This window comes from Procambarus clarkii, chromosome 30 (genome assembly GCF_040958095.1).
Source record: "Procambarus clarkii isolate CNS0578487 chromosome 30, FALCON_Pclarkii_2.0, whole genome shotgun sequence".
In the NCBI taxonomy this organism is placed as follows: Eukaryota; Metazoa; Arthropoda; class Malacostraca; order Decapoda; family Cambaridae; genus Procambarus; species Procambarus clarkii.
Window position 1 is genome coordinate 37488241 of NC_091179.1, and position 17308 is coordinate 37505548.

The window sequence follows — 17308 nt, forward strand, 5'->3', positions numbered from 1 at the left end:
ACCTTGTTAAAATTGTGATAGAGAAGGTAGGCGGGGAAGGAATTCCTGCAACTTTTTGTCTAGCAGGCAAGACTCAGGGTAAGTCATTGTTAAAAGGTAAGCCTGGGACTTCCTTCACTCCTCCGCGGGTCTAGGCTGGAATTGCTAATAGCAGTTTCCCTGTGGTTGACTGAAGGGCTCCCAGGGTGAATCAGTGGCACCTCCAGTGGATGGGAGCAAAGACCTGCGGTGGTGGGTATTACTGGTCCATTTCTGTGGGACCAGGTGACTCTGGGCAGTCACAGGATCGGAGAGACTGAGTTCTGTCTCCTGAGCCCCCTAGCAGCCCCACGCTAGCGGAGCCCCAGCCCACCCCCCGTGACAAGAATTGGAGACCTTACCAAGATACATTCGTCAAAATACAGTGTTGCCAGGATGCGTTTGTCAAGGTACAGTGTTGCCAGGGTACTAATACAGTGTTGCCAGGGAATTCAGTAATAGTGTTATCCAACAAGCTAAAGGATTGAAACGGTGCAATTAGCACCCACTTATTTGTCTGTGCTGTCATGTATGCTCAATAACATACAGATGGAGGAGGATAAAGTAAAGAAATTTATTGAGACGAGGGATGAGAAAATTTTGGAGGAATGTACCAAAGCTCAGTCTAACAAGTGACAAACCACTTTGTGATCAGACTGAGGATGACTAAGGTAGGGGAGCGTAGGATAGAGATCATGGCACAGCTCACAGCTCGAGAGGAGACGACGGGAGTAGAGCTGTGCGAAGAGGGGCCATACCATAGCGGGCTGTCCCAAGTAGAACCGTCCCAAGCACCTACCTTTGTGGCTAGAACTCACAGTGAACGTGGAAGCAGCGGGGGATCTAATAGTAGCAGGAAGAGCGTGCAGCTGTAGATAATGCGAATGCAATTAGAGGCCCAACTGCGTCGAGAGGAGAGAAAAGCGCAGCTACAGCATGAAGAACGAGAAAGAGAGGCGCAGCTGAAACAAGAAGAGAGGCGCAGCTGAAACAAGAAGAAAGAGAGGCGCAACTGATATGAGACAAAAGAGAGGTGCAGCTGAGACGAGGAGAAAGAAAGGCGCAGCTGAGTCGAGAGGAGAGAGAAGCACAGCTGCAGCGTGAGGAGCGAGAAAGAGAGGCGCACCTGAAACGAGAAAACAGGGAAGCCAGCTACAAATGCAGCGAGCCTTGATAGACGCGAACTGAAAGAGTCCTTATACATGTTTCTAAAGGCCGTTCTTTACCCCTACCTTCTTTACATTACATTTGCTTGGGTTAAACTCTAACAGCCATTTGCTCGACCATTCCTGCAGCTTGTCCAGGTCTTCTTGAAGCCTCAAGCTGTCCTCCTCTGTCTTAATCCTTCTCATAATTTTGGCGTCGTCAGCAAACATTGAGACGAATGAGTCTATACCCTCTGGTAGATCATTTACGGATATCAGAAACAGGATAGGTCCAAGTACAGAGCCCTATGGGACTCCACTGGTGACTTCACGCCATTCTGAGGTCTCACCCCTCACTGTAACTCTCTGCTTCCTATTGCTTAGGTACTCCCTTATCCACTGGAGCGCCCTACCAGTTACTCATGCTTGTTTCTCAAGCTTATGCATCAACCTTTTATGGGGTACTGTGTCAAAGGCTTTCCGACAGTCCAAAAAATGCAGTCCGCCCATCCTTCTCTTGCTTGCTTAATCTTTGTCACCTGGAGGAGGCAGGAATAGAGGACTTTAAAGCTGCAGCGGACCGAGCCGACATGCTGGAGGAGGCACTACATCTCAGAAAGGAGGGACCGCCCAGACACTTGCCTCACCCAAAGTTTGGAGGGAACTTCAAGAGCTCAGGACGAGAGAGGACGAGCGGGGACTCTCCCAAAAATAGTATGCCTAGTGAAGTAAATCGATTCAAGAGCTCGAGGGACACAGGGAGGAAGCCCCAAGCTGTGAGTAGTGAACTGAGCTCGGGAGCCGGAGGTGCTTCCCGGGAACCAACAACAGGGAGTCCAAGGAGGACCCAGGGAACATCTACAGGTGGGGCTACCAGAGTGACTGGTAAAGGGTTGCCTAGGAGAGGCGGCCGGTGTTACATCTGTGGGAAGCAAGAGAATTTTGCACGGGAGTGCGGTGGCCCCAGGCACGGTGGGAACGTGGCTTGTTGGAAATTTCCAACACTAATAAACTACTATTGTATTATAATAAATCATTATCATTATATACTAACGACAGTAGTTACTAATTTCACTAACGATAGTGTCAACATAAATCAGCCATTGCATCTGCGTATTAATGCTAGAATTCTCATGAAATCGAGTAGCAACATTGTGTCAGATAATGTCCAGTTAGACACATTTATTACCAATGGGTTAGAGAATTGAATGTGGTCCTCTAAAATTATCAGTATTCCGTGTAATAATTACTTACGGATAATATAACTCCCAATAATCTCAAACCGAGAGTTATTAACTAAAATTATTATGTAGTAGCAGTTCTTTCTGTTACGTACGAATGTCATGGAGAAAATAAAATCTTCTCCATTTCTCGTTTGACACTATAAAACGAGAATATGATAATATTTAAATCCCTATAATTGCAACCCAGTTCTCATTAACGTATTACATCCATAATTGCGCGGAAAAGAATTATTCGTGATTAATAATTTCTGTGTTGAATGCGAGAGACAGGTTGAGGGAGGCGGCGACGCCATTGTGCGAGAGAAGGCATCCCTGGCGTGAAGAGTGGCGAGACACGTGGTAGTGACTGGGGAATTTATCGGCAAGAATTACGCTGATACTCGGTCAACAGTTAATAATTACTTATCCACGTGTTCCATAGTGCCCAGCCAGTTAAAAACGCGTCAACAATTGAAGCCAAGACCCATAATTACACGTACACAGCAGTGGACGTCAGGGACTGGCTGAAGCGGTTCCGACAGACCTCCGTATTCAATACGCTCACGATAAGTATGTGTCTCGTTTGATGCATCATCCTAGATTATATATATTTGTGAATAGTTTGTCGTCATATAGCGAGGATACCCAATATACAACATTAGTAAAAGTTCGACAATTTCCTCCGTTTTCATGAATATTGAAAATAAAACGTAGCCTATTCAAATGCTACTTAAATTTCTCTGATTTCAGCGTGTATGCGAGGAGTCATCAAGTTATTTCTCATCATTCGTGATATTCACCTCGAGTTCTTTCTTTGTGGAGAGCCTGTGAACACGAGGACGAATGACGAAATGATGTTACAGAAATCGTCTTAAAGCTAAGACATTTTTCGTACAAATTTATTTAATATGAATTTTGATTCTTATATAATTCTTGTACAATCTTTGCATTGAATAGATTATTACCAGAAATGATGATTGGTAATTAATGTGTTTGCTCTGACTGTTGCTCAGTAATTCATGATCTTTAATATTCACAATTTGAGTTCTCATATTTGAATCTATAGTAGTTTAGATTTATTATATCATTTACTCAACAATGAACTGGTAGCGAACCACACTGGTTCCTAGATGTATATGAATTTCTAGAAATACCCCCCCCCCCCCAATGTAGGTCTCTGAGGTTCTGACTTTAATTAATTAATAATACAGTCCATTCATTATTTCAAGTGATTATCCTTTTAATAATTATCCATAGACACTGGTTCTCTAGTGTTATTCTAATGATCACTTTTATTAGTTTTCCCTCTTTTCTCAAAAGTGGGTGGTCCTTCGATTTATTAAATACAATAAGTAAATAATTGAATATATGAGTCAAGCCCCTGATATCCCACATTATGGTCCTTATCGAACTGGATGTATACTAATTGGTAATAACTAATCGCCGTGTGAAGTAGTTTAAACTAACCACATTTATTAATTGTGTCTACCGGCAGTGTACCACATACGTTAGCCTAATTCACACCAATTTATTTGCTGTTTATACCTCATGTATAAAGTAGCACTCGTGGGACACAGTCAATTGCCCACAACACTCAGACCTATACCTCACACTGAGGTAAGAATCCTCAGGTCACCAGGAGCAACAGCTCATAACTTCTATAATAATTCCACATTAACACCTGCGTTAGAGTGGCCTCACCATCTAACTATTATTTATTTAGGTGGTAATGACATCCATCCTACTCGACACCCAGGTGAGGTAATTAATCACCTTAAAACAATAATTTCCTCATTTAAACTCATTAGCAGTTCAGTAGTGTTCACAATGGTGGAACCTCGCCAACTGAGCAATAATAATCGTTGGGGAGTGAGTCCAGAATATTACGAAAGAGCTGCCAAATATAAACTTTAGGCTGAGGAAGAGAGTACGATTGGCTGCCACTTACATTCAATTTACAGCCAGACCATACAGGCAAAACCTGGCAAGAGATGGAGTACACCTGTCAGATGAGTCTAGGTCACATGTAGTTGACAAATTGATCAACACAATCAATCACCATCAATGGCTGTGGCTGGCAAGGCAAATTAATTGTACATAATTGTATTTTCACCTGTGTGTGCAAGTGCACACTTATATAAACTATAAAATCTAAAAAACCCAAAAATACAGCACAACTATATATTCACATTACTGCACCACAAATTAATCTATGCCAACCTTTATTAGGTAGGAATTTAGGCTGTGATAGTGCTGAATTTGGCACAAATGCAGACTAAATGAATTTGTAGTTTCTTAGGTAGAAATTCTTACAACTAGCCTTGAGCTAGTTAGTAGTACATACATTATTCATTCTTGTGCTGACCCTATCAAGGGTGGGATTTAACCTTAGGGTAACTCTGATTAGAGTATATCCATATTAATTATTTGTGTACTCATTATATGTGTGTATGCATTTTGAGTGCTGCTGAATGATCACCATTACATCTAATGGTGATAAAGATGAGCTAGCCGGAAGAAAGTTAATGGTGAAGTTCAAGCGCTGCTCAAAATCCTTAGCTACTTATTGTTAGGTAGGTACATTTAACCTCGAGTGAGGTAGAGTGTAATTTAGCCAGATTAATTTAGGCTATACTCAATATTACTTGTCAACTAATGAGCAAGTACCCAAGCTTCATTAGTAATACTTATTCAAGTCCTATGAAATTTGGACTTAAAGCCACCATAGCTACTGCCTGAACAATTAAGGAGAACCTATACTGGCCTCAAAGGTCATTTAACTAGACTAATTAATAAGTCTGATACCTTGTCTAAAGCAACTCCCATTGATTACTTTCGACTAGAAACATCAGTGAGAGTAGCTGATCTAAAATTTGATCAAGTTAGATCTGCAAGCCAGTCTTATCTCAACCTATTGAATGCAACTGAAACTGATCCTGAGGAAATAGGTCAAATTATAGCAGATATTTCTCAGTATGAAGATGAGACTCAAGATAAACTTGACATACTATCCAATATAGTAACACAATCAAAATCTAATGCAAATAATACTATGTCTCAATCCAGTAATCAAATACCTGAGGTTCGTCTACCTATTTTAGACTTACCTACATTTGCAGGGCTGGATGAAGAAAATTGGGACACCTTTTGGAGTTCATTTGAAGTTCATATACATAAGAAATCCTCTCTTGACAAGATTTCTAAATTCTCATACCTGATTAGTCTTCTCAAAGGGGAGGCTAAAAAGGTCATAAATAACATAGTTCTCACTGAGAGTAACTATGAGGAAGCTATAAAACTGCTAAAGTTGAACTATTGCAACAAGGAGTTGAGTATAGCTAACCTTTATTACCAGTTGCTAGATCTGAATGCACCAAGTAACAGACCAGACTTACTACAAAGCTTCAGGCTAGAAGTAGAGTCTCTAGTGAAGGCCTTAGGTACTAAAGTTGATGTACTAGCATCAGAATGGTCAATCAAGTTACTTTTACAGAGGAAATTACCTCGAAATATCTTAGCAGAAATCTGCTCACACTATAAAACCGAGTTTCTCACTCTCGAGCAAATATTCGAGGGACTGAGAATAACGGTTAACAGGTTGAAGAATCATGATAAGATTAAAATGAGTCTAAAACCACCTAATATTGACAACTCAGTCAAAACCAAATCGACTTTGAATAAGTCCAATAAATTCAAACCTAAGACTACTCCATCCACTGGAAAAAGGAGTGGTAGTGTAGGTATTTATTCTGTATCTCCCTCTGACGTAACAAATGATATGTCTACTAAAAGGACAAATTCAGCCAGAGAGAGAAAGTGTCTGTTCTGTGATCAAGAACACGTCACCTACAAATGCACTGTTTATCCTAACTTTAATACCAGGATTAAACGGTTACAAGAATTACACAGATACACCAAGTGCATGGGCTCTCATGATCCCAGTAAATGTGTAGTGCAGCTACGGTTATGCAGTAGATGCAACAAAGGTGTACATCATTATGCCTTATGTAAAAAACTTCTAAACAATCTATGACAACTGGGGAGAATTCTATGAATTCTACCACAGTACAATATTGCAAGGTACATCAAGAAATAAATGTACTTGCTACTGAGTCAGGCAATAATACCACTCTGCCTACAGCTCAACTCAAACTAATTGACAGGAAATCAAGAGTTAACACTAGAGGTCTCTTTGATCAAGGATCACAGAAAACCTTCATCACACAACAATTAGTCAAGCAGTTAAAATTAAAACCTGCCAAAAGTGTGAGACTGAATATTTCTGGGTTCTTGACTAATAGTGGACCTCATGAATACCAAGTAGTCAAGGTGTTAGTGAGACTTGGATCTTCCACTAGTCCAATACAAGCGGTAGTAGTAGATAAACTTCCTTCAGACCTGCAGGTCATAGGATTAACTCGCACTGCGAGATATCTTAAACGAAACCGCATGAGGCTAGCAGACTACAAAATAAATTCTGACTGCCTCACTGATGTTGGTATACTTATAGGCGCTGACTATTATTATAAATTTATAACGGGATGCACCAGACAACATGGAATGAATTTGTTGTCATCTGCTGGAGGCAAGTTGCTTACTGGACCGGTGCTTTTCCAACAAAATCCAGCGTCAACCAACCAACAATCTAACAATACAATAGTGGCGTGACTAGGCTTGGAACAGTCACCCCTACATTTCAGAGAAATATCTGAAGATAATGAGTCTGATCCACCTGTACATCGTCTGTGGGATTTAGACACTTTAGGTATTGTCCCTGAGCAACCAAGCCCTGATGATGTGTGGACTTACCAGCAATATCTGGATACAGTTGTCTATAAGGACAAACAATAATGGGTGAGACTACCATGGAAGTTGAATCATCCACAACTTCCCGTTAATTACTTCATGGCAGCCTCACAGTTACAGTCTCAATTAATACGGCTGAAGAAGCAGCCAGACAAACTGAACATGTATCATCAATTAATTCAACAACAACTCAATAGTAAATTTATCGAAGTTGTTGATAATGATGACCGAAAAATAGGTCACTATTTACCCCATCACGCTATGGTGAAAGATTCATTGACAACGCCAATACGTATTGTCTTCAACTGTAGTGCCAAAGTGAAGCCAAACAGCGTGTCCTTGAATGAATGTCTCCAAACGGGACCTAGCCTAAGACAAAGTCTACATGATATACTATTACGATTCCGTACTGGTATTTTCGCTTATACTGCTGATATCAGTAAAGCTTTCCTTAGAGTAGGCTTGCAAGAAGAGGATCGTAATTACACCAAATTTCTCTGGATTAAGGACCCACTGGATCCTGACAGTGATGTCATAACTTACCGATTTGCCTCTGTGCTATTCGGAGCGACTTCCTCCCCGTTTCTACTTCAAGCCACATTAGATACACATTTGAGGAAGTCAAATAGCCCTTATAAAACAGAGATCAGTGACAACTTGTATGTCGATAATTTCCAGGGAACTACAAATGACAAATCCAAATTTGTAGAAATTTACCATGAGGCTAACCGTGAGTTATTAGGAGCCAATATGCCATTACAATCATGGGCCTCAAACAATAAATCATTAAACCAGATAATCGCAAAAGAATTTCCGGGTTATCAGGTGCCTAATCAATTAAAAGTTCTGGGCGTGGAATGGAACACAAGTACTGACGAGATGAATGTCAAGTCAGTACAAACCAATAATTCATCCCTTACCATGAGAAAATTACTCTCGTATGTCAGTCAACCATTTGACCCTTTAGGCTTACTTAGTCCTATATTAATAAGGGGCAAACTCCTAATGCAGGAATGCTGGCAGAAACATATGGGATGGGATGATCCATTGCCAATTGAGTTGCGAGATAAATGGCAGATACTCACAACGGATTTCAATCAATTAAGTGTTTTGAAATTTCCTTGTAATGCTTCAGGACAAAACTTACCCACAAATTTGCACGTTTTTTGCGATACCTCTGGCAAAGCGTATGGCGCTGCAGCCTACTTAGTCAATAGTGCACAATCAATTTTACTCACATCTAAAGCAAGAGTGGCTCCAATCAAGAAGAGATCTTTACCTCAAATGGAGTTAATTGCATTGCTGGTGGGAGTAAGATTGGCTCATTGCCTGACCAAGACACTCAATAATATTCACTTTGGTGAAATCGTCGTGTGGTCAGACAATGAGGCAGTCTTACAATGGGTAAGAAATAACAACAATAAAACTCCCTACGTTAGTAATCGCGTTAGGGAAATTCATGAATTATCTGCTGGATATAAATTCAGACATGTCCCCACTAAAGACAATCCTGCAGATTACTTATCACGAGAGTTAACATTAAAACAACTAATCAAGTCTTCGATGTGGTTTAATGGACCTTCATGGCTTGTCAGTGGTCAGTGGTCGAAACAGAAGCCACAAGTCATAGTGACCAATATCACTACTCCCATGAAAGAGCCAGAACCTCATCGAATCTCAGCTATTAATCGTCACAATTATTCTAACTTGAGTAAGTTATTAAGAGTGACAGAACATGTGTTTGACTTTCTTGCTAAGAAAGGAATCAGACATAAGTTTCCCAATCCTATCCTCTACTGGATCAAACGTGCGCAACAAGAGACATTTGGAAGTGAATATGAAAATCTTCCAGATAAATTAACCAAGTCTCTAGGTATCTGGTATGATACCAACATTCATAATATATTAAGGTGTGGAGGACGTTTGCTTCATGCAAAAAATGATTTGGATACAAAGAATCCGATCCTTCTACCACGTCACCACATTATTACAAAACTTCTAGTTTTGCATCACCATCAATATGGTACTTTGCATGGCGGAGTGTTAGACACTCTCACCGACCTCAGACAGAAATATTGGCTTCCTCAAGGTCGTCAAACTGTCAAATCAATCATTAAGTTCTGTGTGATCTGCAAAAGATAGGACGCTCGAGTGTGTCCTTACCCAGGACCTCCACCACTCCCTAAGGAGAGAGTAGTTCATCTTCGTCCCTTTGAGACCACTGGTGTCGATTACAAAAGGAGCCTTGCTTCTCACTGACAATCCAGATAAGATACCAGTAAAAGCTTATATTTGCCTCTTCACATGTGCTACCACACGAGGCGTACATCTAGAAGTGACTTCTGACATGAGTGCCGAAGCCTTCATCCAAGCTTTTCGTAGATTTGCAGCTCGCAGATCCTGTCCCAAACTAATGATATATGATAATGGTTCAAATTTTGTGGCAGGAGAAGCCTGCCTATGAGAGATATGGAATCATCCAGAAGTGCAGTCTGACCTGCAGAGACGACAATGCCACTGGAAATTTATTGCTCCCAGAGCCCCCTGGCAAGGTGGGTTCTACGAACGTATGATAGGGACTGTCAAGAAATGTTTAAGGAAGACCTTGCATCGCCAGAAAATTAGTTACTCCAAACACTCGTCGTGGAAATTGAGGCGCGAGTCAACAATCGCCTATTAACTTACCTCTCAGATGATTTCTCACAGAGAGAGCCTCTGAGTCCCTCACATTTAATACATGGAGGCCTGCTGAGTCCTCTGATACCTTTGGCAGAAGAGGACCCCGTCGACCCTTCCCATGTAACCAGGAGTGACTTAGTCGAAAGTTACCAACATCTCTCGAGAGTAATTGAAAGGTGGAATGAGGTGTGGACTCGAGAGTACCTCACAGCTCTATGAGAGTACCACTATGGAGCTTCGAGCCCCTATAATAAAGTTCAACTTAAACCAGGAGACCTAGTATTGGTTGACAGTGATGGACCAAGGTCAGAATGGCCTATAGGCAAAATTGTTACTATCCACCCAGATCACCAAGGCATCCTGAGAGTAGTAAGGGTTTTGTGCCGAGGCACTACTACCCTAAAAACCTTAGAGAAGTTGGTACCTCTCGAATTAGAAGAACGAGAGTGTTTATCAGAACCAGCTTCACCAACAGTTTCCAAGGACAACAATTCTGATCCACCGAGCACCCGCCCCACTAGAGCAGCTGCTCAACAATGCAAACGGAAACTACAAGCCTATTATAGCTCTGACTGAGAGCAAATAATTTCCCATACAATTTGAGTAATGATGATGATGCTGTGTTGTGATGTCAAGGAACAAATCAGTTACAAGTCACAATGACCCAAAACATTCACCTCACAGTGGATTCTCAGTTACTTTAAATTGTATGATTTAATCCTTAATTTGTTTGTATAGGCTATCAACTATAACATTATTTCATCTAGAGTATCTATGAGTTTGCAAAACTTTAAGGCTTAGTAACATAAACGTTACATGTCATAGCGACACCAGTCACAGAGTATATTGTAGGCTTTATTAGTCATTAACTTTAGATGATTCACAATTCCATGTTTCATTCAACATGAGTTCCTTTACAAGACTTAAAATTCTTGTATGTCCTTGAAATTTACGGGACATCCGTTATGTGTGTACTAACATATTAACATTAATACTAACTTCGGGATAGCTATGCTAGTACTCAACATTGCACTGCGACCCAAGTTTTCTCCCCCCAGAGTTATGTTGGGAATTTCCAACAATAATAAACTACTATTGTATTATAATAAATCATTATCATTATATACTAACTACAGTAGTCACTAATTTCACTAACGATAGTGTCAACATAAATCAACCATTACATCTGCGTATTAATGCTAGAATTCTCATGAAATCGAGTAGCAACATTGCGTCAGATAATGTCCAGTTAGACACATTTATTACCAATGGGTTAGAGAATTTAATTAATGTGGTTCTCTAAAATTATCAGTATTCCGTGTGATAATTACTTACGGATAATATAGCTCCCAATAATCTCAAACCGAGAGTTATTAACTAAAATTGTTATGTAGTAGCAGTCCTTTCTGTTACGTATGAATGTCATGGAGAAAATAAAATCTTCTCCATATAAATAAAATAAATAAATAAATGTTTATTTAGGTAAGGTACTTACATAAAGAGATTTTACAAAGTTTGTTGGATTAATAGATAGAGCTAGTACATACAATGCCTAAAGCCACTATTACGCAAAGCGTTTCGGGCAGGAACCATAAAAATTTGAACCAATTTCGTTTGACACCATAAAACAAGAATATGATGATATATAAATCCCTATAATTGCAACCCAGTTCTTATTAACGTATTACATCCATAATTGCGTGGAAAAGAATTATTCGTGATTAATAATTTCTGTGGTGAATGCAAGAGACGGGTTGAGGGAGGCGGCGACGCCATTGTGCGAGAGAAGGCATCCCTGGTGTGAAGAGTGGCAAGACACGTGGTAGTGACTCGGGAATTTATTGGCAAGAATTACGCTGATACTCGGTCAACAGTTAATACTTACTTATCCACGTGTTCTATAGTTTCCAGCCAGTTAATAACGCGTCAACAATTGAAGCTAAGACCCGTAATTACACGTACACAGCAGTGGACGTCAAGGACTGGCTGACGTGGTTCCAGCAGACCTCCATATTCAATAAGCTCAAGATAAGTATATGTTTCTCGTTTGATGCATCATCCTAGATTATATATTTGTGAGTAGTTTGTCGTCATATAGCGAGGATACCAAATATACAACGTTAGTAAAAGTTCGACAATTTCCTCCGTTTTCATGAATATTGAAAATAAAACGTAGCCTATTCAAATGCTACTTAAATTTCTCTGATTTCAGCGTGAATGCGAGGAGTCATCAAGTTATTTCTCATCATTCGTGATATTCACCTCGAGTTCTTTCTTTGTGGAAATCCTGTGACCACGAGGACGAATGACGAAATGATGTTACAGAAATCGTCTTAAAGCTAAGACATTTTTCGTACAAATTTATTTAATATGAATTTTGATTCTTATATAATTCTTGTACAAGCTTTGCATTGAATAGATTATTACCAGAAATGATGATTGGTAATTAATGTGTTTGCTCTGACTGTTGCTCAGTAATTCATGATCTTTAATATTCACAATTTGAGTTCTCATATTTGAATCTATAGTAGTTTAGATTTATTATATCATTTACTCAACAATGAACTGGTGGCGAACCACACTGGTTCCTAGATGTATATGAATTTCTAGAAATACCCCCCAATGTAGGTCTCTGTGGTTCAGACTTTAATTAATTAATAATACAGTCCATTCATTATTTCAAGTGATTATCCTTTTAATAATTATCCATAGACACTGGTTCTCTAGTGTTATTCTAATGATCACTTTTATTAGTTTTCCCTCTTTTCTCAAAAGTGGGTGGTCCTTCGATTTATTAAATCAAATAAGTAAATAATTGAATATATGAGTCAAGCCCCAGATATCCCACATGGTTGTCGCGAGAGTAGGAAGCGAAGGAGACAACGATACCTTAGGTGATATGCCGGTGGTGAGGGAGAAGAGGATTCACCCCTTTGTGTGTGAGGGGACGGTGAAGATAAGAGGAGCTGATCCTGTGCCAGAAAGAATGCTGAGGGACACGGGATTCGACTTCACCTTTGTTAGTGAATCCCTCTTCTGCGAGGACTACAGAAGTTCCAGTACAGAAGAAGCCCTGATAAGAACGTTGGGGGGACAGGGGAGGATGCCCCTTCATAAAGTGACTCTTAATTTAGACTTCGGTCGTCAGACTCTCGTGGTAGGGGTCAGTGTTTCACTGCCCAGGATGGAAGCTCAGGTGATTCTAGGGAACGACTCCTGTGGGGGATGTGTTCTCCCGAATTTGATTAAGGGCGATGAGTGTATAGAGCCCTATCGACAGAGCAGCACGACGGACGCCAGCAGTGACGTGATGGAAATAGCGAGAGTGGCATTTCCAGTATGCGCGGTGACGTCGAGACTGGGCGTCAGGGAAGATGATGTAAGAGGATCCAGTCACGCTGAGGGGAACTTGCCGGGTAACCTGGGGCTCGATCATTTGTTGCGAGAGGACGCCAGAGGACAAGTGACAGGCGAGGAAGAGTCGGATAGGAGTATCCAAGTTACTCTCACCAGTCCTTTAGGTATTGACAACACCCGTCTAGGTGAGCTGCAAAGAGGAGAATTTCTGGAGTTGGTACGGAAGGTGGATGGAGGTCTCGCCGGACCCAAGTCACCGACTCACTTCTTCATGGAGAAGGGAGTGCTAATGAGGCAGTTGAGACCAGTAAGGGAAGAAGCTGGTGATGATATGCTGAGAATGAGGCATCAGGTGGTGGTGCCGGCGTGGTACAGAAGCGCGGTACTAAAGCTTGCACACTCAGTGGATCCTGCGGGTCACTAGGAGCAACCAAGTCTTTAAGCCGGCTTCGGGAACATTTTTATTGGCCGGGCATGGACGCGGATGTAAGAAGAATCTGCAAGACGTGTTTCCCGTGCCAGAGGGCGGGGAAGAACGTCCCTGCCATGACGAAAGCACCTTTGGTTCTAGTTCTGCGTTTGGCCAGGCATTTGAACTTCTAATAATCGACGTTGTTGGACCATTACCTAGGACAAGAAGGGGAAATAATTACTAATTGACCATCATGTGTGCTTCGACGAGATTTCTTGAGGCGATCCCAGTGCGGAGAGTGACATCGAGATGCATCATGGGACACCTTCTGCGATTCTTTGCTTGGGTAGGAGTGCCCAAGGAGATCCTGCGGAAGTGTTTTCCAGTCGAGGTGGTTTAGGCAGGCTATGGCGAGCTGGGGAATAGCCCAACTACGATCGTCACCCATATAGACCCCAATCGCAGAGAGCGATTGAGAGGTTTCACTCCACTCTGAAGACCGTCTTAAGAGTGTATTGTGCGGAACAGGGAGCGGAATGTTATGAGACTGTCTATCCAGCCCTGTTTGCAATCAGAGATGCTATAGTTGAGTCTTTGGGATTCTCACCGTTCCAACTAGTGTTTGGGCACGAAGTAAGGAGCCCGTTATTGATGCTGAAGGAGAACTTGACGGGGGAGAAAATGTTAGTGACAGTAGAGGAGTATGTGCAGAAATTCCATGAACGATTGAAAACGGCGAAGGAGCTGGCTGCTGAGCGCCTGAAGACAGCACTACAGAAGATTTCGATCTGGTACGACAAAAAGGCTGTCCCAAGGGAATTCGAGGTGGGAACCAGAGTGATGATGTTGTTACCTGGAAGAGGTAGAGTGACGGAATCACGCCTTGGTGGTCCATACTTGGTTATCAGGTGTGTGGGTCCTGTAAGTTATGAGATCAACAAGCCGAATAGCCCCCGCAAGACACTGGTATGCCATATTAACCCTTTAAAGCCATACTTCCCAGAGGAGCAAGAGAGTGCAAGAGTGAAGTGAGCAACACAGTCGCAAGAAAGGAAATTGGTTCTGTGTATAGAGATGAGCCAAGTGTTGCCAGCAGAGAAAGGAAAGTGGGCCCGTGCCGATGATCTTCTTGAGATGATTTCGGGCTTTTAGTGTCACCGCGGCCCGGTCCTCGACCAGGCCTACACCCCCAGGAAGCAGCCCGTGACAGCTAACACCCAGGTACCTATTTCACTGCTAGATAACAGGGGCATAGGGTGAAAGAAACTCTACCCATTGGTTCTCGCCGGCGCCCGGAATCGAACCCGGGACCACAGGATCACAAGTCCATTGTGCTGTCCGCTCGGCCGACCGGCTCCCAGGCATGATACATGATACATGCCCAGGATAGGCATGATACATGCCTATCAAATACAGAAAGTTTGTTAAATCTAAAAGAGAGGCTACGTCATCTGGATCAAGGGCAAAGGAGAGATCTAGTGACCCTGATACGGAAGAACAAGTCACTCTTTACAGATGTGCCCCGACGGCACAAGAGTGTGGTGCACGAGTTCGACGTGCGTGGAGGAAAGCCAATCAAGCAGAGCACTTATCGGGTAAGTCCTGAGAAGAGGAAGATCATGCAACAGGAGGTGGAGTATCTGCTAGCGAATGATCTCGCTGAACCCAGCAACGGTGAGTGGAGCTTGCTATATGTGTGCTGGTCAAGAAGAGTGATGGATCATATCCTTTTTGCACCGACTATCGCAAAGTGAATTCCATAACTGTGTCGGATTCCCACCCTATGCCACGAATAAGTGATTGCGTCGACCAAGTGGGAAACCCAAGGTTTGTCACCAAGTTCCACCTGCTGAAAGGATATTATCAAATCCCTTTGTCTCCAAGTGCAAGAAGGATCTCAGCGTTTTCTGCTCCAGACGGTTTGTACCAGTACAAAGTGCTTCCATTTGGTATGAAGAACAGCTGAAGTTGTTTTCAGAGGATGATGACGGAAGTGCTAAGAGGGATGGAAGGCTTCACCGTGTACATAGACGATATAGAGGTGCACGCCGATAGCTGGAAACAACACATGAGTCGACTGAGGGAGTTGTTCCGACGGTTGGAAGAAGCGAACCTGACAGTTAATCTGGCCAAGAGCGAGCTCGGGAAGGCCCGATTAGAATATTTAGGTTTCGTCGTGGGCCAAGGAGAGGTGACTCCAGTAGAACAGAAAGTGATGGCAATCAAAGAATATCCGAATCCCAGGACGAGGAAAGAGTTGTTATGATATCTGGGGATGATTGGATACTATAGAGGAAGAACGTCTAGACTGTGGACACAGTCTAGACGTTCTTTTGCAAGAACGTCTAGACTGTGGCACACTCTCTGACTGAATTGCTATCTAAGAACGTTAGATGGAAGTGGGGGGAAGCATACCAGGAATCATTCGAGAAGACTAAGAAGTTGTTAACTGAAGCGCCAGTGCTGATTTCGCCTGACTTCGAGTCAGACTTTATCTTATATGTCGACTCGAGCGATGTAGGATGGAGCCATGTTAGCTCAGGAGAAGGACGGAGTTCACTGTCCAGAGGCATTCAACTCAAAGAAATTTGAAAGGTACCAGAGGGCTTATAGTACAGTGGAAAAGGAAGCCTTAGCCCTGATCCAGGCACTGAAGCATTTCGATGGCTATGTGGGTCTAGGTACTAGACCGGTGCGAGTGTTCACCAATCATAACCCCTTGACATTCGTGCACAGGATGAAGAAATCGAACCAAATGCTGACAAGATGGGCCCTACTGTTACAAGAGTACTGCTTGGAAATCAGGCACATTAAAGGAAGGGAGAATGAGGTAGCAGATGCCCTCTCTCGGATTTACTAACCGATTTGACTCTTATTTTAAGGGAGGGAGTATGTTACAGAGCCCCTTCTATTCTCTCCAAATCCTTCTTTAATTAATAGTCATATCAGTTTCCCCTACTGATTCTCTGAGATGCAGGAAGTCTGTTGATATATGTGGCGACCAGATCGGCCGCCTGATGAGGGAGAAATTTACATTTATAAGTTTGTAGGTAAGGGGGAAGCGGCGCCCTGATACAAAGAATATCGGACCCCCCGACCTGCAGATCCACCATTTTGTGGACGACACCATCCGACTGCGGATTGGCTGACTTAGTTCACGGGCGACCAATCAGAACCAACCGTGACGTCACCGAGTGCCCCTGACGGTAGTGGTACCGTCAGAGTTGAACTGACAGTGAGAGTGGAAGGATGTCCCTTAGTCAGCTCTCGAGGTTTGGAAGCTCTGGAAGCTTTACTCAGTGGATTAAAGCGTTCCATCGTAGTCCACCAATGTTATTGGAGACCCTGTGCTTCTGGGAAGCAAGACGAAACCAAGTTTATTGGGCAGAGAACGGCCAAAACTTGGAAAATCGGTCGGTGACGACACTGGAGGGCGCCGTCTGACGTCGAGGGTCATGATGGTGAGGCGGGCAGGCCTGGCTGTGACTGGATCACGTTCACTAAGGATGTTGGAGGGACGACTCCATTCCTAGGACAAGGAGCAACGCCTTGTGGAAGGAACGAGTGTGTGTATACAGGGATTGGCTCATTGCCAACTGGATGAGCCAGGATTGGGATATCTGACACTCTGGGAATGGTGCGGCGACGACGCGAAGCCTTCACGACAC